This window comes from Protopterus annectens, chromosome 3.part1 (assembly GCF_019279795.1).
Source record: "Protopterus annectens isolate FY-2018-M chromosome 3.part1, PAN1.0, whole genome shotgun sequence".
Classification (NCBI taxonomy): domain Eukaryota; kingdom Metazoa; phylum Chordata; order Ceratodontiformes; family Protopteridae; genus Protopterus; species Protopterus annectens.
In genome coordinates this window covers 1,584,928,551-1,584,950,564 of record NC_056732.1, presented here as the reverse complement: position 1 = coordinate 1,584,950,564, position 22,014 = coordinate 1,584,928,551, and the positions used below count along the sequence as shown (strand labels likewise).

At 48.5% G+C, this 22,014-nt stretch overlaps 1 protein-coding gene across 1 annotated transcript in view; it reads left to right on the top strand.

The window, feature by feature from the left end:
• The window catches only part of LOC122797816 (msx2-interacting protein-like), a 222,269-nt gene that overhangs the window by 16,184 nt on the left and 184,071 nt on the right, over positions 1–22,014 (top strand). The window lies entirely within an intron of this gene.

Genomic DNA, 22,014 nt, shown 5'->3' with positions numbered 1-22,014 from the left:
CAAAGGGTATGTGATCTTACTCATTTTGGAGCACCTGACATCTGGGGCAAGAAAAACTGGAGAACATGGCGTCAGCTGTCAGCTTTGTACTCCTGGCGCTCTGACGTCGGGGAGCATGGCTGAACAGCCGACGCCGGATCCAGACTTTGGGATTCTGGCCGACCGAGGACTGCCTGCTGGCAGGGGAGAACCCTACAGTCATGGCTGCAACAGTGAAGACACTCTAACATCTACATTTATGGTAAGTGTACACAACTGTACTTTGTACTCCTTTAAGTAGGTTGGGCATTTCTAGTTGTGCTTCTTCCTCTAATACTTCAGAAAAAGCGAAGAGGAAGAAAAGCTCTTTGGCTCAGACTTCCCTATTGGGTCAGAGTCCGAAGAAATCAAAAGCATTGGATCTGATGTTAATCTAGTCACTTTTCATCACGTATGGGTCTAGGATCTGACATCGGATCTGAGCCGGCACATTTAGACACCAGCTTAGCTCAAGCTCCTTCCCTCCCAAAATGCTCTGCTGCCCTCTAACCCTTCAGATCTTGTTTGCCGTGCATGAAGACAGGCGCAGATTGCTCAGCTCCTCCAATGTAGACAAAATGTATACATTGTTTTTGGGAGGGAGTGGGTTCTTTTTTTTTTTTAGCCCTTTTTGACTGTTTTAGTCATTTGTTTGCTTAGTGTACCTAGGTTTTCTGCATTTATCCATCCCTCTTCTACCCCTCCCATTTGTGAACTGCTTGGCACTGTATTTCAGTGTGTTTTTTTGTGTAGGAATTTTTTTGTTTAGTTTTAACTTTATTGGGTTTTCTGTAATTAGGTGTTTTTGTGTGTGGGATGGACTCTCGGTGCACACCTTTGGGTGTTTTTTTTTGGCTTGATCTTGGGTTTGTGTTTGACTGGTCAAGATGTCAGAAAAGCATTTAGGGTTCAAGAGGTGCCCCTTGTGCGGCCAGAAGATGCCTGTCTGTGACTTGCACGAGGAGTGCCTTAACTGCTGTGGCACCGGCCACCTGGTGGCTGAACTTTGGGGCCCTGGTCTAAGGTATGGTACAGTGGGTCCCTTGGTCAAGGAGCCTTTGACCAAGCAGGGCTGCTCTGACTACAAGAGAAAAGCTACCTCTTTATTCCTCCTCTTCTGGGGAGGTCTCTGGTGAGAAACCTAGGCTGTCTGATCCCAGGTTTCCTGGATCCGACTTCAGCCTCAGCGAGGACAGATAGGGAATCTGATTCAAAGCTCTCCAGAGAGTCTGTGCCTGGATCAAAGGTTTCCAATCCTAGTTCTTCAGATCCTAGGGTCTCTGAGTCGAGTCTTGCATCCAAGGCCTCTGGATTGAGGCCTTTGGATTTGAGTCGGAGCAGGCCTATCACAGATCCGATCCTGTCAGATCTGTGCAGTTTGAGACCTCTAATCTCTGATCCGAGACCCGTGTTGGATCCTGTTGTTGAGGACCTTCCCTCGGATCCTGCTGGAGTGGATCATTTGTTTTCCCCTCCGTGCAGGAGCTGTTCCTTCGACTGTGGGAGAAGGCTCTCAGGGTCCCGGCACTGGTCTCCAGCTAGGTCCTCTATTTCCTCCTGCTCTTCCAGGAGCATTCTTGCTTCCAGTATGGACAGGATGGTGTGGTCCCTTTTGAAAGCTCAAATTGAGTTGGGTTTTGTTTTCCTAGCCCATAGGGCTAGGGAACCTTCTACTCCATGGTTACCTTCTCGTCTGACCACACAGGGATTGGACTTAAGGGAGCCAGTGTGCAGCATGGAGGTGGTGGGGGTTTATGGGATTCTGTTTGTCCCTACCCCATCAGAGTCTAAGGCTAGTTATGTTCCCGGAGCAGGTGGGACCACCAGTCTGGGTTGTCGCCCCGAGTCCATGGGAGTGGTTTCGGGTCCAGGCATTTGTACTGCTTTCTGCCCCTCGGATCTTCAGCTCTTGTAAGATGTTCATCGTGCATACAGCTGCAGTCATAACAGATGGGTTCTCCTGCCGTCAGGCGGGTCCTCAGTCGGGCGAATCCCAAAATCTGGGTCCGGCGTCTGTTGTCGTCGCTTTTTCGCCGACGTCAGTGTGACTAGGGTATAAAGGAACCAGCCAACGCCATTTTCTTCGGTCTTTCTTGCTGCTCGGTGCCTGAAGCAGTTGGCAAGTGCCGGTCGGCCAGCTCCTGAAAATACAAAAATTTTGAAACCGAAGTCTTCTTGAAAGCTAAGTACCCCAATTGGGAAACTTTTCTTGCCTCTGACCGATGTCAGACAAAGTTAGTAATTGTATTTCATGTGGGAAGCAAATACCGCATAAGGATTTCCATTCCCTCTGTATACCTTGTTTAGGCCCAGACCACGACGTCTCGGTCTGTCGTTTTTGTGCTACATTCAACAAACGCACCATTAAGCGTCGGGCGGAGTTCGCCCAGTATTATTTTGGAAAACATTTAACTATATTATGTCGTTGGATACTCAGACTCCAGTTTTGTATAAAAAAACGCAAAGATAAGGACCGACACACACGAGGTCCGCGGCCTCTACAGACACCATGCCAAAGCAGACTACACGTGGTCCGGTTCTCAGCGAGGCTCCTACGCAGCCCCTGAGTACCGACAACACTTTATTGGCGGTGTCTCCTGTGCCCGAGGTCGCAGGCTCCTCGGCCCACACTCCGACTACAGATACCGAAGCCACTCTTGGCGTTGAACCTCAAAATGTGGACAGATCTACCTCCACTCAAGGTGTCTTCAGACCTTTCTCCATCAAGGCTTTCAAAGTCTAAAGCAGCCATGCACTCTGAGACAAGCTACACAGGGCCCATCTCCAGGCCCCATGCCTAAAAAGCAGATGCTTAAAATGGCTGAGGATTTAATTACCCTTATCAGGGGTTCTCAACCCCCACCAGACAAAAGGCCCAGAGTCGAGGAAGAATCCCCCTCCTCTGATCAGGGCTCAATTATTTCAGAGCACTCTGATCAGGAACATTCTTACTCCCCTTTTGAAGATTCTGCCCCTCGGATTATTCCATTCCTTATGTATCCCCCCCCCCCCCCGAGGATTACTCATTTGGGGAAACTTTGCATCTGAAGTAGGATATTCATTTGTCTGCAACCTGTGGGTTATGGATCCGATATCGGATCCGAACCGGCATGGTTTTCCAGCTATGGATCCAAGCTCTCAGCTCCTCCCCTCACCCATAATGCCCTGCTCTACCCTCATGACCTCAGATCTCGTTTGCCGCGCTGGTGACTGGATTTGGATTCATAGCTCTCAGCTAAGTGGTGATTTATTACCTGTTAAAACAGAAAGTTTTAAGTTTTTTGTGTAATTCTGTGTGAAAGTTTAGGTTTCCCTCCTTGATAGTTTTATTTTGAGTTAAATTAAGTAATTTTTTTTCCCTCCCTGCTGTTGTAGTGTGTGTGTGGGCCTGTGTCTTTTTGTTTTAAGTTACTTTTAGTAGCTTTGTAGATTATGGCTGATCAGCCTAAATCTATTTTTTCCAAATGCTCAGAGTGTGGCCATAAGCTCTCACCGGCTGATGGCCACACTCGGTGTGTTAAGTGTCTCGGGGTTGACCACCTCACATCTGGTTGTTCCATATGTGCAGGGTTCAACCCCAGGGCACTGAGGGAGCGGAGGTCCAAGCTTGTCTTGGCGGGTCTTTTACCGCCAGACTCGGCTCCGGCCTCCGCTCCTTCGGGAACTACTGTGGCTACGGTTGTTCCCCCTGTGGCACCCCCTCCTGCTCCTGGGACTCAACCTCCCGCTTCTGGAGAGGAGAGGGATGCTAGTAAAAAGGACGGAGGAGAAGCACCTGGCGGGCGAGACCTCTGTTTCGGCCCGCCAGCCAGCGAGCTTCTCCCGGCTCCGTGTCGGTTCGGTCTCCTCCTTCTCGGCTCCGGTCCCTGTGTGCTTTTCACGGGTCCTGAGGAGGAGGAGACCCGATCTCCGTCGAGGCTATCGAGGAGGCACTCCAGGCCTACCTCGGTAGCCTCGTCGAATCTACATAGCCTTTCTGATGCTGATCTGGACGGATGATGAAGGTTCATCCAGGCCCAGATGCAGATGGGAGTGCTCTTGCCTCCCCTCGGGGAGCTCAACACCCTTTTAAGCCTATTGCTCCTTCTCCGACCCGCTATCTGGGTTCGCAGCAGCTGGAGCCGAGCAGCCGGGCGGGGTGGGCGCCGATAGTACTTGGTACCGGATCCGACCCTGCCCTCGAGTGCGTCGGACCCGACCTCGGAGCCTGGATCCGAGCCGGATCGGGGATCAGTGCTCCTTGGCGCTGTCTGTGTCGGGCGTACTGTCGCCGGATCCGGCGCCGGCTCCGGTCCACTCCTCGGATCGAGGGGAGCCGATTGTCGGATCCTTTGGTGAGGTCGGCTCCCCGGCTTTTGATGTAGTGGAGAGGGCTCTGTTGAGGGTCTCGGACCCCGGCACTTGTTCGGCTCCGTCCAGCTCCCTCTGCACTGGGCCAGGCTTCCACCATCCGGCCCCTGGGACAGCCCGTTTCTGTGCCCCAAGTTGCTCCTATGGAGCAAATTGCTGCGAGGACTCCTCTGACAGCCCCCAGAGGAGGTCCCTCGCATACGCATCTAAAAGGAGGCACATTGACTCCCGAGTCTCTCACAGAAGACACGGACTTGGAGGAAGGCTCCCCACGGTCACCCCGAGGATGTCTCCTTTGGAGACATCATGGAAATACTCCGTATAAAGGGGGTGGTCTGCCCCAAGTCTTCCTCGGACGAGTCCGTGTTCTTGGAGGCATTTGAAACGGGCCCGTCTACCTCTTGGGTGTCCCCCCCTGGTGGACCTTATTACCACCAGGGCGTGGAAGGAACCGGACACCGTGGAGCCAATTCCCAAAAGACCGGATAGGATCCTTAGTCCGCCATCCACGGGCCCATTGGAGTAAGGGGCCTCCGGTAGATGCCATGTTGACGGCGGCCACAAAGAGGGAACTGGCTCAGGAGAGTCCCTCAGTCCACCCACCGAGCAAGGAGTCTCGGATGATGGACCGCTTGGGGAAGCGGATGTTCAGTTCGGCGACCTTCTCGGTAAGGGCGCTGAACTATTTGGCACATGTCATTAGGATGCAGCGAGATCTTATTAAGGAATCGCTGCATCCCCTGAGTCCATTTCGGAGGAGGACAGAGTTCTGCACTCCACCCGTATGGCCACTCTTAGGTCAGTTACAAATACTTCTGTCGGCTACTCTCCCATGCAGCGGAAGCCGCTAGAGCTGCGGGACAGGACTGGTCACTAGGCGTCAGGCCTGGCTCCGTCCTCTGCGATTTTCTGAGCCCTTCAAAGCGTTGTTTGCGAGCGCCTTTGATGGTTCTGCTCTGTTTGGCAAGACCGTTCGAGGCGTTGACCCAGAGCGAAAAGGGCGGAAGACGCTGTCTGCCGTGGAATCCGCTTCTCTGCACCCCAGAGGCCCTATTCTAGGAACCAAAGGGTCAGAAGAAGATGTGGTTCGGAAGTCGCAGCAGTCCCAGCCTGCTCGGACAACCAGTCCTTCCGTGGCAGAGGAGGACAGGGAGGGCCGCCCTAGAGGCAGAGGGCTCCCAGAAACTTGGGTCCAGGGAACCTTTCTCTGAGCGGCCCGCAGCAACCCTGAGGGTTGCCCGACTGCTCTACTCTGGAGGCAGTCGGGGCGTTGGGCACCTAGCGGCATGGGAGTCCATAACATCGGACCGCTGGGTTCTCCAAATCATATCCAGGGGATATCGCATTCCTTTCCTTCACCTTCCAAAGTTGAAGTCCCTCCCAGGCGTCCCACCCGGTCAGCGGGAGGCGCTTTGGCAGAAATTGGCCATCTGCTAAAGAAAGAGCCATCCAGCCCGTTCCCCAGACCAGATCGGATCAGGGTTCTACTCCAGATTCTTTTTAGTGCCAAAAGGACGGGGAACTAAGACCAATCCTAGACCTCTCTCTCTTGAATCTGGCAGTCCCCAAAGAAAAATTCGAATGGTCACTCTGCAATCTATTCTCCCCTTCTGGGAGAAAATCACTGGATGTGCTCGATAGACCTCAAGGACGCGTACTACCACATCCTGATGGACAGGCGCTCAGGAGGTTTCTCCGCTTCCGGCTGGGAGCCAGTCACTACCAGTTCGGGTCCTTCCCTTTGGTCTCACCACAGCCCCTAGGGTGTTCACCAAAGTATTAGCAGTGGTAGCGGCCCACCTGAGGCTTCAGGGGTGCAGGTCTTTCCCTACCTGGCGACTGGCTTCTTACCGCCCCAACAAGGCATCTACTTCTATTGGCGAGACTCCTTTCTCCATCTTGCTCCCTTTCTGGGCATCACAATAAATACAAAAAGTCCAACCTGGCCCACACAGCTCTTAGATTTTATAGGGGCCAGGCTAGACACAAGGAGTTCTGAGCCTTCCTCACTGCGGACAGAGTTCTAAATCTGCAGCTCCAGGTGCGGGCCATTCTCCATTCAAGTTCTGTTCCAGCGGAGTTGGTCCTGAGGGCTCTAGGGTCCATGGCATCGGCTATAGCACTTCTTCCTCTTGCCAGGCTCAATATCGCATTCTACAGTGGGCGCTCTTAGTACAGTGGTCATACCTTGCTCTCCCCATGCATCATCCCATAGCGATCAGCAAGGCTTGCAAGCGGTCCCTCTTGTGGTGGCTCCACTCCCCGGATCTCCACAAAGGCCGCCCATTTTGTGCTTCTCCCCCTCTCGCCACGGTGACCACAGACGCCTCCCGCCTCGGGTGGGGGCACTTGGGCGGACCGTCAAGGCACGTGGAACGATTCAGAGACCTTACTGCATATCAATGTTCTAGAGATGAGAGCAGTGCTCTTAGCGTTGCTAGCACTTCAGGACTTTCTTCCCTTGAACAATTGCGATTCAATCGGACAACATGTCTGTTGTCTGGTACATCAACAAGCAAGGGGGAACAAGGTCTTACCCTCTTTGTCGAGAGGCCATGAGAGTTTGGGAATGGGCAATCTCCACCAATCGCTTTCTAATAGCAACGCACATTCCGGGTCGGTCCAACATCCTAGCGGACAAGCTCAGTCGCACCATTCTGACCCCTTACGAGTGGTCTCTCAATTGTCAAGTAGCGGAACGCATATTACGCGGTGGGGAACCCTTCATGCGATCTTTTGCTTCTCCCTCAAACACCAAGTGCGACAGTTTTTTCGCTCTAATACCTCCTCCCGGAGGTACCCCAAGAGACGCTCTGGTGCATGCTTGGCCACCCGGTCTTCTGTATGCCTATCCACCCTTGCCTCTGATGCTCCAAGTTCTTCAGAAAGCCTCTCGGGTGGGTTGCAGAATGATTCTCATTGCTCCATTCTGGCCTCGACAGATCTGGTTCCCCTTCCTAAGGTCTCACTCGGTGAATCCTCCTTGGATTCTAGATCCCATCCCGGATCTGATATCCCATCCATCCTGCATTCCTCCTCCGAATCTGGACAACCTGAAGCTGACCACTTGGCTGCTCCAGTTCCACTCTTGATAAGGACTCCCGGTATTTCTTCACAGATCTACCTCCACTCAAGGTGTCTTCAGACCTTTCTCCATCAAGGCTTTCAAAGTCTAAAGCAGCCATGCACTCTGAGACAAGCTACACAGGGCCCATCTCCAGGCCCCATGCCTAAAAAGCAGATGCTTAAAATGGCTGAGGATTTAATTACCCTTATCAGGGGTTCTCAACCCCCACCAGACAAAAGGCCCAGAGTCGAGGAAGAATCCCCCTCCTCTGATCAGGGCTCCATTATTTCAGAGCACTCTGATCAGGAACATTCTTACTCCCCTTTTGAAGATTCTGCCCCTCGGATTATTCCATTCCTTCTGTATCCCCCCCCCCCCCCCGAGGATTACTCATTTGGGGAAACTTTGCATACCTTAAGGGAACACTTCCACTGGGAAGGCCAAGATTATTCAGATTCCAAGAAAAGGCTTAGAGAATTTCTCTTACTACCTCAGCACAGGCCTCTGGCTATACCTCCTGTCTTGGACATCCTAGATGTTTACTCTGAGGCCTGCCTTAACCCGGACTCTCTGCCTTCAGCCCGAGTTAAGCCTGACAGGTACTACAGGGTTCCTGACTCGCACCAATTTCTATACAAAAGCCATGCTGCTGACCCAGAAACCATCTCACAGGGCCCCAAGGGAATTAAGGCCTCCACTGCTAAAAATCCATTACCTTCCGAGAGAGATTCCAGATCCTTAGAAAGGTGGGGAAAAAAGGTATATACCTCTGCTACCTTAACCGTGAGGGCCTTAAACTGTCAGTTCCATATGCTAAAATACCAACAGTTTTTGTTATCACAGTTGAGTAAAATGTCACAACCTGAACAACCAGACTTGAAGGAGTTGCAGGATTTGATGCATAGTGCAGAACAAGTGGGTAAGCATACCTTACAATGTGGTTTTGATGCTCGAGGCCTCATGTAGAGCTGCTGTTACAGGATCAGTCATACGTAGACATGCCTGGCTCAAGGAACAAACCTTACCTGATCATGTCAAAGCTAAATTACTCGATGCCCCTCTTCAAACGGATGTATTTGGTGCTAATGCTGAGGAGGTATTAAGGAAAATGGAGGAAAAGGCTAAATCAATGCAAACTGAGATTTTCTACAGGTACAACCCCCACGTTTCAGTAGAAATTGGCCTTCCAAAAATTTGTCCTTTCCAGCAACAGACAGACCCCAAAGAGGCAGATACTGGCGCCAGAGGGGCAGAGGGCAATCCCAAGGATCCTTTAGAGGCAGACAATGGCAAGCTCCTACACAGAGGTGGTGAGGATTACTCGCAATCATTCAGAAAGCAAGCCTAATGACTTCCCCTTTGCATGCCAAGCAAGACTCAAATGGCAGCCCCCTTAGGAAGAAAGCTGGCATTTTTTTCAAAGAAGTGGCATATTGTCACAAAAGACAAATGGATCCTGAACATTATAAACAGAGGCTACAGATTCCATTTTCACACCCTTCCAAAAATGAGAGGCATGCCATACCTGCCACACAATCAAAGGGCAGAGGCGCAAAAGCAAATTACAGATCTCATAGACATGAAAGCTATTCAAGAGGTACCTACGCACGAGCAAGGTCAAGGTTTTTATTCCAGGCTATTCCTGGTACCAAGGAAGGGAAAAGATTGGAGACCTATTTTGGACCTGTCCATCCTAAACACATTTCTACTCGTACCAAAATTCAAGATGCTCACTCTACAGCAAACTTCTTCCCATGCTGGGCAAGGAGTCTTGGCTGGTAACATTGGACCTCAAGGAGGCATACCTGCATGTCCCAATCAGACAAAATTGCAGGAGGTACCTCAGATTTCTTGCAGGTTCAACCCATTATCAGTGCTCTGCATTGCCCTTTGGCTTACCTACTGCGCCCAGCGTATTCACGAAATGCCTGGCATCAGTAATTGCCTACTGCAGACTTCAAGGGATACAAATATACCCTTATTTGGACGACTGCCTGATCCAAGCGGACAGCAAGCACATTCTGAAACATCTGGCTTATGTAATAATGTTGTTGAGCTCTCTGGGATACAGTCAACAAAAAGAAATCAAGGCTAATACCCTCTCGGAAGATAATTTTCCTGGGTGCCAACTTGGACACACACACCCAGATGGCCTACCTCACGCCAGAGAAGCAGGGGCAACTAACTCAATACGTCAGAGCACTAGCAAATTGCACCAGGCTGACTGCAAGGAAAATCCTGCAGGCTCTGGGATTCATGGCATCATGCATCTTACTAATCCCATGTGCAAAGCTGCATGTGAGGAAACTTCAGTGGTACCTGAAAAACACATGGTCTTCAACACAGCCACAGTTTGTAAACAATAATACCACCAATTCCATGTCTGCAACAGGAATTTCTGTGGTGGGCTCAAGCATGCCAAACACAGGTCTTTCATTCAGCAAGCCTCAAGCAAATCAAGTCATCACAACAGACTCCTCTGACTACGCCTGGGGGGCGCACTTGACAGATCGGTGCATTCAGGGCAAATGGTCCCAAAAAGAAAAGCACCTTCACATCAATCAAAAGGAAATGCTAGCAGTAATGAATGCTATTATAGCTTTCAAGGACCTTCTGCAACCAGGTCAACTATTGATAAGAACGGACAACACCACAGTTATGTGGTACATAAACAGGGAGGAACACATTCATACCCCCTATGCAGACTGGCCATGTCACTTTGGAACATGGCCATGGACTTACAAATCGAACTACAAGCACAGTACTTGCCAGGCAAGGAAAACACGCTGGCAGACAACCTAAGCAGAAATATAACAGATCCACACGAATGGAAGTTGCATCCAAAAGTTTTTACAGAAATAATCCAAGCATGGGGAAGGCCAGACATAGATCTCTTTGCCTCCCACAAAAATCACCAATTGACAAAATTCTGATCGAGGATTTTCCATCCAAAGACCTGGAGAGTGGACACTCTCTCTTTCAGTTTGACATCAATGACAGTTTGCCTTCCCACCTGTTCCTCTGCTGCCCAAAGTTCTATTGAAAACCAGAGCAGACAGACCAAAGATGATTCTCATTGCTCCGGACTGGCCAAGACAACACTGGTACCCACTCCTGAGGAGCCGGACGCATTCCCCACCATGGACCTTGCCTCTCATGCCTCCTCTTCTGACTCAGCACAGCTTCAAAACTCTTCACAGCCAGCTAAAAATACTCAATCTAGCCGCATGGAAGATTCCTTAGCATCACAACAGACCCTACTCTCCAAGGAGGTGCAGGAAGTCATTTTGGAGGCCAGAAGGCAGTCAACTAGAAAAGCTTACTCCGCAAAATGGAAACTGTTTTGTGTCTGGAATGAGAAAAAGGGCCAGGATCCTGGAAAACTGAATTTACCTCATAGTACAGTATTTAGCTGAGCTGCTAAGCAATGGACTTTCATTCTCCTTCATCAAAATCCATGCCTCAGTCATTTCTACAGAATACAGCACTGATCCACCCCTATTCTCTCACCCTCTCAAGACCGTTCCTCAGAGGTTCTAAGAATCTAAGACCCCCCCAAGAAAACAACCAATACCTGCTTGGGATCTCAATTTCATTCTGGAAAAACTGACCTTGCCTCCCTTTAAGCCAGCTGCTTCATCAGATTTGCAATATTTGTCCTGGAAAACCGCTTTCCTTCTGGCTATTACCTCAGCTCGTAGAGTTTCAGAACTACAAGCTCTCATGGCTGTGCAGCCTTTTATCATCTTCCATCAGGACAGTTTCCTTACGAACCAACCCGTCCTTTATGCCTAAAGTGGTATCCAGGGTAGCTTTGAATCAGGCCATGCACTTACCTACCTTTTATCCTAATCCTCAAAACAAAGGGGAGAGATTACTACACTACTTGGACATCCACAGACAACTACGTTATCTGGACAGAACGAAGCCTTTCAAAAAATCAGAACAGCTCTGTGTCCTATGCTGTAGGAGCTCAAGGAAAGCCAATTTCGAAACAGTCAGTCTCAAAATGGATAGCCCACTGCATACGCTTTTGCTATTCTTTTCATGGCAAAACTGTACCTACAGGCATCAGATCTCACTCCACAAGGGCCACAGCTACCTGTGCAGCGTTCCTAAGAGGAGTTCCTACCAAAGATATTTTGGAAGCAGCCACTTGGAGTTCTGTACATACCTTCTCCAAGCACTACCACCTACCATTATACTCCAAAACTAGAGCAGGATTTGCCACTGCATTTTTGCAGGGCGTCCTGGCTCCTCTTAGTTCCACCTAGTGCCTACCACCCCTTTCTTAGCTTTGGGATTCTACCCATCTGTTATGACTGCAGCTGTATGCACGATGAACATAGTACAGTTTTGTACTTACCATAAATGTAGATGTTAGAGTGCTAATACAGCTGCAGTCCAGGTTTCCCTCCCTCCTTCCCCTCTTGGGACAGGCCTATTGGCTAACACATCCTCATACAACCTGATTGGGGTATTCATTTATGGTGCATTTGCTTGCAACTACTGTATTTTGATCATATTGCACTGCTTTATTACACAAATTTATGTATTTCCTTCCTTCTGGGGGCACCGGACATCTGGGGCAAGAAAATCTGAAGAAAATGGTGTCGGCTGGTTCCTTTATACCCTTGTTGTACTGACATCAGGGAAGAAGAGACTACACCCGATGCCGGACCTAGACTTTGGAATTCTGCCGACCGATGACCCGCCTGACGGCAGGAGAACCCATCTGTTATGAATGCAGCTGTATTAGCACTCTAACATCTACACTTATGGTAGATACAAAACTGTACTTTCTGGTCCAGCCTTCTCTGGAGCTTGGAGGATCTGCGTAGGTTTGGTGGTCCTGGCAGGGTCTGTTTCTTCCTCCCTTGTGGTTTTGTCCATGGAGGAGGAGGGGGCTTCGTCCAGTACCTCCGCCTTCTGAGTGGGGGAAAGCTCTCTTCTTCCAAAGTAACATTCCCTGCTCAGTAAGTTTCATCCCAAACTCAGATTTTTAGCGGACCCTCTCCTCTTCCTGGTCAGCCTGTTTGACCTAGCCTCCAGGGTGGTAGTTGCCCTCATTCGAGGCAGCTGCCTTTTCAGTATCTTTTCCTGAGCCTCCTGTGGAGGAAGTTCCTCTGAAAAGAATATGTAAGAGGAAATATCTTGTCTCCCCGATGGATTCTCAGAGAACATGGATATGAATGAAGGGGCTGGGTCGCTAAGGTCACTGCCCGATGTCTCCTTTGGAGACCTCCTGGAGATTCTTGAGGCCAAGGTGGTTCTGCCCAGCCGCCATCCTTGGAGGAAGCAGTATTTCTGGAGGCTGTTGGTATGGGCCCATCTACCTCTTAGGTGCCCCTCATCCAACTGACCCCTTGATCAATCTAATTGGCAGCTGGGCTTGGAAAGAACCCGATACAGTAGAGCGAGTGCCCAAGAGAGCTGATACGGTTTTTAGTCCCTGTTCCGACAAGCCTTTTGTTCTATGGCAGCTCTGGCTGATGCGATTGGAGTAGCTACTACCACCAAGAAATAGCTGGCAGAACATAGTTCATCTGTCCATCCTTCCAGTCGCTATTAGAGAACAATTGACTGATTCAGAAAGCGGGTGTTTGCATTGGCTTTGTTCTTCGTGTTTCACTGTTGCAGTTATTACACTTGGGTTATCCTGCTGGCAGGCTACCCTAAGTCTGCCTGAATTCCAAAGTCTTGGTCCGGCGTTGGTTGCTGTCGCCTCTACGATGACATCAGAGCGCCAGGGGGTATAAATGATGCAGTCTTTCTTGACTAGTGGTGCCCTAAGTAGAAGCAGTTCGCAAGTGCCGGTCGTCAGACTCCTGAGATTTTCATGTTCGAATTTCTGATCTGAAGTCTTCATTAAAGCGAAGTACCCCATTAGGGAAACTTTTTTTCTTGCTCCAGACTGATGTCAGAAAAAGTTAATTTTATTTCTTGTGGGAAGCAAATACCTCATAAGGACTTTAATTCTTACTGTATTCCTTGCCTAGGCCCTGACCACGACGTTGCTAGTTGTCTGTTCATCGTGCATACAGCTGCAGTCATAACAGATGGGATGTCCTTCAAGGATGCATCTGCAGTCATCACATATGGGTTGTCCTGCCTCAGGCAGCCCTTCGGTCGGCTGGATTCCAAAGTCTGGGTCCGGCGTCGGCTGATGTCGCCCCTTCCCCGACGTCATAGCGTCTGGGGTATAAAAGCGCCAGCCGACGCCATCTTCCTCAGTCTTTCTTGCCACGGTGCCCGAAGCAGAAGCAGTTCGCAAGTTCCGGTCGGCCAGCTCCTGTAATTCAGCTATCCGAATACTTCAAAAGCTAAGTACCCCCGTTGGGGACTCTTTCTTTCCTCAGCCGATATCAGATAAAGTTAATAATTGTTTAACTTGTGGGAAAGAAATACCTCATAAGGTTTCCACTCTTACCGTCTTCCCTGCTTAGGCCCAGACCACGACGTCTCTGCTTGTTCAGCCTGCGCTTCCTTCAACCGACACACTCTTAGACGTCGGTCGGACTTCGCAGAAGAGTTTTTTGGGGCTAGCTTTTCATATAAAATGCCGTCGGAAACCCCGACTTCACATTTAACTAAGAAACGGAAAGACAAGGACCGACAAACGCGGCCCGTGGTTTCGGCTGAAACCGCGGCTAGGCCTACTGCTAGTGTCTCTGTCTCGGCTGATAGAGTCCTTGGATCTTCCGAACCCTGAAACAGTACAACCGACTGCCTCTGCCCCGGAGGCTCCTACCGAGTCCGTTACAGAATTGCCTTCAGAAACCGGTGTATTGGAATCTTCCGACACCATTCCTTTAGACAAAGCTACACCAGCACGTGGTGCAGCCAGGCCTCTTGCATCCATGTCCATTAAGGCCTTCACCAGGGCTAAAGCTGCTAAACACACTAAAGCCATGCCTCCCAGGGTTATTCCTCAGGGACCCTCTTCTAGTTCACAGATTCTAACCTTAGCAGAGGACCTTATCTCTTTAATCAGGGGCTCTCAGCCCCATCCGGACAGGGGCTCCCAACCTCCTCTAGACAAAAGGCCCAGGGTAGATCCCCTGATCCCCTTTTCTCTGATGAGGCCTCTGAGGGCTCGGATCACTCGGACTACCAGGAGGAGGCTTATTCGGCCTACGAGGATTCTGATGCAGAGGAATCTATCCCCTCAGCCTCCCCTCCTGAAGAGCTTTCCTTTGGGGAGACCCTTCATTCTATGAGAGCATTTCAAATGGCAGGGCCAGGAATATTCTGACTCCAGGAAAAGACTAAGAGCTTTTCTTCATTTACCTCAGCATAGACCTTTGGCTATTCCTCCTGTTTTAAGTGTCATTGATGTGTATTCTGATTCTAGTATGACCCCTGATACTCTGCCTCCGGCCCCTGTTAAGCCCGATAGGTATTACAGGGTCCCGGATACACAATTTTCTTTACAAGGCCCACTCTGCTGATCCTGAAACTATTTCTCAGGGCCCTAAAGGGGTTGCAGCTGTTACTACTAGGAACCCACTCCCCTCTGCAAAGGAGTCCAGGGCATTAGAAAGATGGGGTAAAAAAGTGTATACTTCTGCCACTCTTGCTGTGAGGGCATTAAATTGTCAATTTCATATGATACAGTACCAAGAGTATTTGTTAGAAGAAATGCATAAGAAACTGTCTTCTACTGAACCCCTTGACCGTAAATCCCTTCAGGATCTGGTACATAACTCCCAGCAGGTTAGCAACCATTTTTTGCAGCGTGGTTATGATGCATTGGAAGCTTCATGTAGGTCAGCAATGGCAGGTGTCATACGTAGGCATGCTTGGCTGAAGGAACAATCTCTGCCAGACCATGTTAAAGCTAAGCTTTTGGATGCTCCATTGGAAAAGCAAAAGTTATTTGGTTCCACTGCTCAAGTCCTAAAGAAATTTGAGGAAAAGGCAAAATCTGTACAAACAGTTAAGGATTTTCTTCAAGTTCAACCGCCTCGATTCAGCAGAAATTGGCCTTCCAAGAATTGGTCCTTTCCGGACACGGAAATGTTTCAAATGGGCAGGAACAGGCGTGCCAGCGGTAGAGGGCAAGCTAGGGGCTCCTACAGAGGCAGTCAATGGCAACCTCCAATCCAGACAAAAGCAGTTCAGGACCAACTGCTGTACAAGGACAAACTCAATGACTTTGCTTTGATTTCGCCAACCAGGGCTCAGTTAGAAGCACCTTTGGGCGGAAAGCCTTCTTTATTCGCCAAAAAATTGGCACAACATTACAAGAGACAAATGGACACTCCAAATAATAGACAACGGATACAGGTTCCATTTCCACACATTGCCAAAAAAAGGCATGCCTGGTCTGCCACCAAATCAAAGGGCAGAGGCTTTGAAAGAAATCTCAAACTTACTACAAATGAAAGCCATAGAAAAAGTTCCTCTTTCAGAACAAGGCCAAGGATTTTACTCCAGACTATTCCTTGTTCCAAGAAAAGAACATCAATGGAGACCAATTCTCGACTTGTCCGCACTGAGTACTTATCTCATAGTGCCAAAATTCAAAATGCTGACTCTACAGCAACTCCTTCCCATGCTGGGCAAGGGGTCTTGGCTGGTGACTCTAGACCTCAAGGAGGCATACCTGCATGTCCCTATCAGACAAAGTTGCAGAAGACACCTCAGATTTCTTGCAGGGTCAGAGCATTATCAATTCTCAGCATTGCCTTTTGGCTTATCTACTGCGCCCAGAGTATTCACGAAATGCCTGGCATCAGTAATAGCACACTGCAGACTTCAGGGGATTCAAATATTCCCATATCTGGATGACTGCCTTGTACAAGCGGACAGCCAACAAACTTTGGTAAAGGACTTAAATTATGCCATCAATCTTCTGCAGGCCTTGGGATATACAGTCAACATGCACAAATCAAGACTTGTTCCATCCCAAAGAATAACCTTTCTGGGTGCGGATCTAGATACAACCACCCAAATGGCTTATCTCACAGAAGAAAAACAGACAACTACCGGATTACTTCAAAAGTCTGACAAGACAAACTCAGCTGACTGCAAGGAAAATCCTGCAGGCCCTGGGTTACATGGCATCCTGTATTCTTTTGATTCCACAAGCAAGGCTACATATGAGAAAGCTACAGTGGTACCCAAGGAGTTTATGGTCTCAGCACAGTCACAGTTTAGAAACTTTAATCCCACTCATTCCATGCCTTCAAAAGGAATTTCTGTGGTCGGCTCAGGCCAGCCAGTCCAACAGGGGGTTGCCCTTCACAAAGCCAAAAACCTCCCAAACTATAACAACGGACGCTTCAGACCTATGTTGGGGAGCGCACATGGAGGGCAGAGGTATCCAAGGACAGTGGTCACGAAAGGAGCTACGCATGCACATAAATCAAAAAGAAATGCTAGCAGTGACACATGCAATCGAGGCCTTCAAACTCTTTCTGCATCAAGGCCAAGGTCATCAACTGAAGAAATTCTGCTCAAGGACATACCACCCACAAGTGTAGAAAGTGGACGCCCTCTCTTTCAGCTGGAGAAATCTAACAGTGTATGCATTTCCACCTATTCCACTAATGACCAAGGTGCTACTGAAGATCAGGACAGAACGGCCAAAAGTGATTCTGATAGCTCCGGACTGGCCAAGACAGCACTGGTACCCACTGCTATGGAGCATGTCACGTACGAAACCATGGCCTCTGCCTCTATGGCCACTTCTACTGACACAGCACAGATACAAAACTCTACATTCCAACCTGAAAACCTTGCAACTGACAGCCTGGAGAATACCTTGACTCCTCCTCAGGATAAGCTATCCCAGAGAGTGAAGGATATTATTATGGAAGCTCGCCGCCCTTCCACAAGAAAGGCATATTCAGCAAAATGGAAAAGATTTCTCATTTGGAACACCACAAAGGGCCTAGATGCAACAGTGATGAGCATGGCACATATCCTGGAATATTTGGCAGAAATGTTCCACAGTGGTTTGTCTTACTCTTCTATTAAAATTCATGCTTCAGCAATTTCAGCAGAGTACAGTACTGATCCACCTGTCTTCTCTCATCCTCTCCTAAGACAGTTTCTAAGAGGAATCAAAAACATCAAACCCCCTCTGAAACCACCTCTACCTGCTTGGGACCTTAACTTTGTGTTGGAAAAACTAACACTCCCTCCATTTGAACCAGCAGCATCTGCAGATCTACAGTACCTTTCATGGAAGACTGCCTTCCTTCTGGCCATAACCTCAGCAAGAAGAGTTTAGGAGTTGCAGGCCCTGATGGCAGTACAGCCATTTATTATTTTTCATCAGGACAGAGTTTCATTGAGAACTAATCCCACATTTATGCCAAAGGTGGTATCCAGGGTTTCATTAAATCAAGCCATTCACCTGCCTACCTTCACAAATCCACAAAACAAAGGGGAGAAACTGCTGCACACCCTGGACATATATATATATATATATATCTGGGGCAAGAAAAACTGAGGAAGGTGGCGTTGGCTGACGCTTTTATACCCCAGACGTTATGACGTCAGGGAAGGGGCGACATCAGCCGACGCCGGACCCAGACTTTGGAATCCGGCCGACCGAAGGGCTGCTTGAGGCAGGACAACCCATATGTGATGACTGCAGATGCATACCTATCGGACATCTACATTTATGGTAGGTACAAAACTGTACTTTTTCCTGCCGTCAGGTGGGTTCTGTCGGCCGAATTCCAAAGTCTAGGTCCAGCGTCGGTTGTCGTCGCTTCTTCCCTGACGTCAGTGCGACAGGGGTATAAAAGAACTAGCCGATGCCATTTTCTTCAGTCTTTCTTGCTGCGCGGTGCTGTTTTTTGATTCTATTGCATTGCATTATTACATAAATTTATATATTGCCTTCCTTCTGGGGGGGGCACCTGACATCTGGGGCCAGACAAACTGAAGAAAATGGCGTCTGCTAGTTCTTTTATACCCCTGTCGCATTGACGTCAGGGAAGAAGTGACGACAACCGACGCCGGACCTAGACTTCGAAATTCTGCCGACCGAGGACCTGCCTGACGGCAGGATAACCCATCTGTTATGACTGCAGCTGTATTAGCACTCTAACATCTACATTTATGGTAGGTACAAAACTGTACTTTTTGTGCTAGATTTAACCAACGCACTATTAACCGTCTGTACGATTTTGCATTACACAATTTTGGCATTAGATTTAATTATACGATGTCAGATAGCCATCAGACTACCAGAATTTGCAAGAAACGCAAAGAAAAGGACAGGCATCCGAGGTCCAAAACCGACTAGGCTTCTTCTAAGCTAGTCACTGGTTCTCAGTGAAGTACCTTCGCAGCCCCTGACTCCCGCTACTTTAGACCCGCAGGCCGCTACAGACTCCCACGTGGAGTTGACTAGGCCGCTGGAAGCTCAAGGTATTGGACCTTCGGAGACTATTCCCTTGGATTGGTCCGGAGCCGCTGAGCAGGCATCTGCTTCTGAGGGTGTTTTCAGACGTACTCAATTATACATTAAAACAACTTCAGCTTCAAAGGCAAAGAGTAAAGCACGTTTAAAGACAAAGAAACAAGTACAACAGCCTCATGGACAGGCCTCCATGCCCAAAAAACAGATGCTTAAAATGGCACAAGTCAATTACTTTGATAATTGGTTCCCACCCCCCACCTGATAAAAGGCCTAGGCAAGAGACAGAATGTGAATCTTCAGATCAGGTTTCCATTTCATCTGATTCCTCTTCTGGTCAGGAATACTCTCTTCCTCCCTATGAGGATTCTGATGCTGAAGAATCTATCCCTTCAGCCTCTCCTCCTGAGGATTACTCTTTTGGGGAAACCTTGCATACCATGAGGGAGCATTTCCACTGGGAGAGCCAGGATTTTTCAGAATCTAAGAAAAGGCTCAGACTTCCTTTTACTACCACAACACAGGCCCCTAGCTATTCCACCTGTTAGACACTGTAGATGTATTTTCAGATTCTAATCTGACCCCTGACTCCTTACCTCCAGCTCCTGTTAAGCCAGACTGGTACTACAGGGTTCCTGACTCTAAGTTCCTTTTCAAAAACCCTGCTGCTGACCCAGAAACCATCTCTCAGGGTCCCAAAGGGGTCAAGGCTTCCGCTGAAAAAAAACCTGCCCCCTCAGACAGGGATTCTAGGGCATTGGACAGATGGGAAAAAAATTTACACTTCTGCTACCTTGGCTGTAAGGACCTTAAACTGTCAGTTTCATATGCCTAAATATCAGCAATATATTATGTCACTGCTTAAACAGAAAATGTTGATAAATTCTGAATGTGCAGAAAACAAAGAAATGCAGGATTTATTGCATGCAGCTGAACAAATTGGAAAGCATACTTTGAATGTGGTTTTGTTTCTTTGGAGGTCTCCTGCAGAGCCGCTTTTATGGGTTCTGTCATCAGGAGGCATGCTTGATTAAAGGAACAAAATCTGCCTGATCATGTCAAAGCAAAATTATTAGATGCTCCATTACAGCATGATACCTTGTTTGGTGTTAAAGCAGAAAAGGTGTTAAAGAAAATGGAGGATAAAGCTAAATTAATGCAAATGGTTAAGGATTTCTTACAGGTACAGCCTCCTAGATTTAGGAGACACTTGCCTACAAAGAATTGGTCCTTTCCAGTGTCAGACAGACCACAAAGGGGCAGATTCAGATGCCCAAGAGGTAGATCACAGCCCCAAGGTTCGTACATATCTAAACAATAGGGTGCTTCTACTTCCAAAAGTGGAGAAGACAAATCACAGCCATACAGGAAACAGTCCCACTGACTTCCCTCTGCCTGCACCAAGCATTTACTTTGTCAGCACCTTTAGAGGGAAAAATAGAATTTTTTTCTCAAAATTGACACACCATAACCAGGACAAATGGGTCCTAGACAGTGTCACAAGGCTTCAAGTTTCACTTCCATATTCACAATAAGATGTCCTGTTCGATTCTCAGCTAGAGCGTCTTCTGTGTGGAGACATGTATGAATGGGCATACCTTCGTTGAAGGTTGTGCGTCAGGGCGGCAACTCGGCACGTAAAAATCTACTACCAATCATTAGCAGACCGGAGTTCCACTGTGGCAACCCCTAACCGGGAAAAGCCGAAAGATACAACAACCCTGCCAAGGACATACGGTTGGCCAGACATGCCAAAACATCAATGGGCAGAGGCACAAAAGCAAGTCTCATCCCTCATGGACATGAAGGCCATTCAACAAGTACCAGAGCAAGAGCAGGGACAAGGATTTTATTCAAGACTTTTCTTGGTACCAAGAAAGGACCAGACTTGGAGACCAATACTGGGACCTATCTATTCTAAACACATATCTGGATATACCAAAATTCAAAATGCTGACTCTACAGCAACTTCTGCCCATGCTGGGCAAGAAGGCTTGGCTTGTGACTTTAGACCTAAGAGGCATGCCTGCATGTCCCAATCAGACAAACATGCAGAAGATACCTCAGATTCAAAGCTGGCTCAATGCACTACCAATTCTCTGCACTGCCCTTTGGTTTATCTACTGCGCCCAGGGTCTTCACAAACTGCTTGGCACCAGTAATTGCATTTTGCAGACCGATGAATACAAATATACCCTTACTTGGACTGCCTCATTCAAGCAGAGAACAAGGACTTTCTACTACAGCATCTGGCGTTTGTAAAGAGATTTCTAACAGGCCTAGGGTACACAGTCAACGAAAAGAAATCAAAACTAGTACCCTCTCGAGAGATATTCCTGGGTGCAAGCTTAAATACAACTGCCCAGATGGCTTCTCACGCCAGACAGACAACAGACTACCTATTTCAACCTGTTGGCAACAAAGACCCAGTTATCTGAAAGAAAAATTCTGCAGGCTTTGGGCTTTATGGCATCCTGCCTTCTACTAATTCCTTATGCGGAAACTTCAATGGTACCTAAAAAGTGTTTGGACTCAATATTGCCACAGCCTGGAAACGATTACCCTCATTCCCTGCCTACAACAGGAGTTTCGATGGTGGGCGAAGGCTTTGTCACCAGAACAAGGGACAGCCATTCAATTCACCCCCAGCCAGGCAGACATTAACAACGGATGCATCAGATTATGCCTGGGGTCCCACTTGGCAGGAAGATTTATTCAAGGCACATGGTCCGCAAACCAAATACATCTACATATCAATCAAAAAGAGATGCTAGCTGTTCAGAATGCCCTGATGGTCTTCAAGGACCTACTTCATCCAGGAGAACTACTGATAGACCGACAACACCATGGTCAAGTGGTATATAAACAAGCAGGGAGGCACTCATTCTTACCCCCTTTGCAGGCTAGCCATGACTTTGTGGGACACAGCATTGACTTGCCAAGTACATCTGCAGGCACAATTCCTGACAGGAAAGGTTAATACTCTGGCAGACGAACTAAGCAGAAACCTCATGGATCCCCACGAGTGGAAATTGGATCCACAAGTCTTTATCATGACAACAAGGAAATGGGGATGCCCGGATATAGATCTATTTGCCTCTCTTCTCAATTACCAACTAAAAAGATTCTGCACAAGGACTTATCACAGACAAGCATGGAAAGTGGATGCCCTATCTTTCAGCTGGAAAAGCTTAGCTGT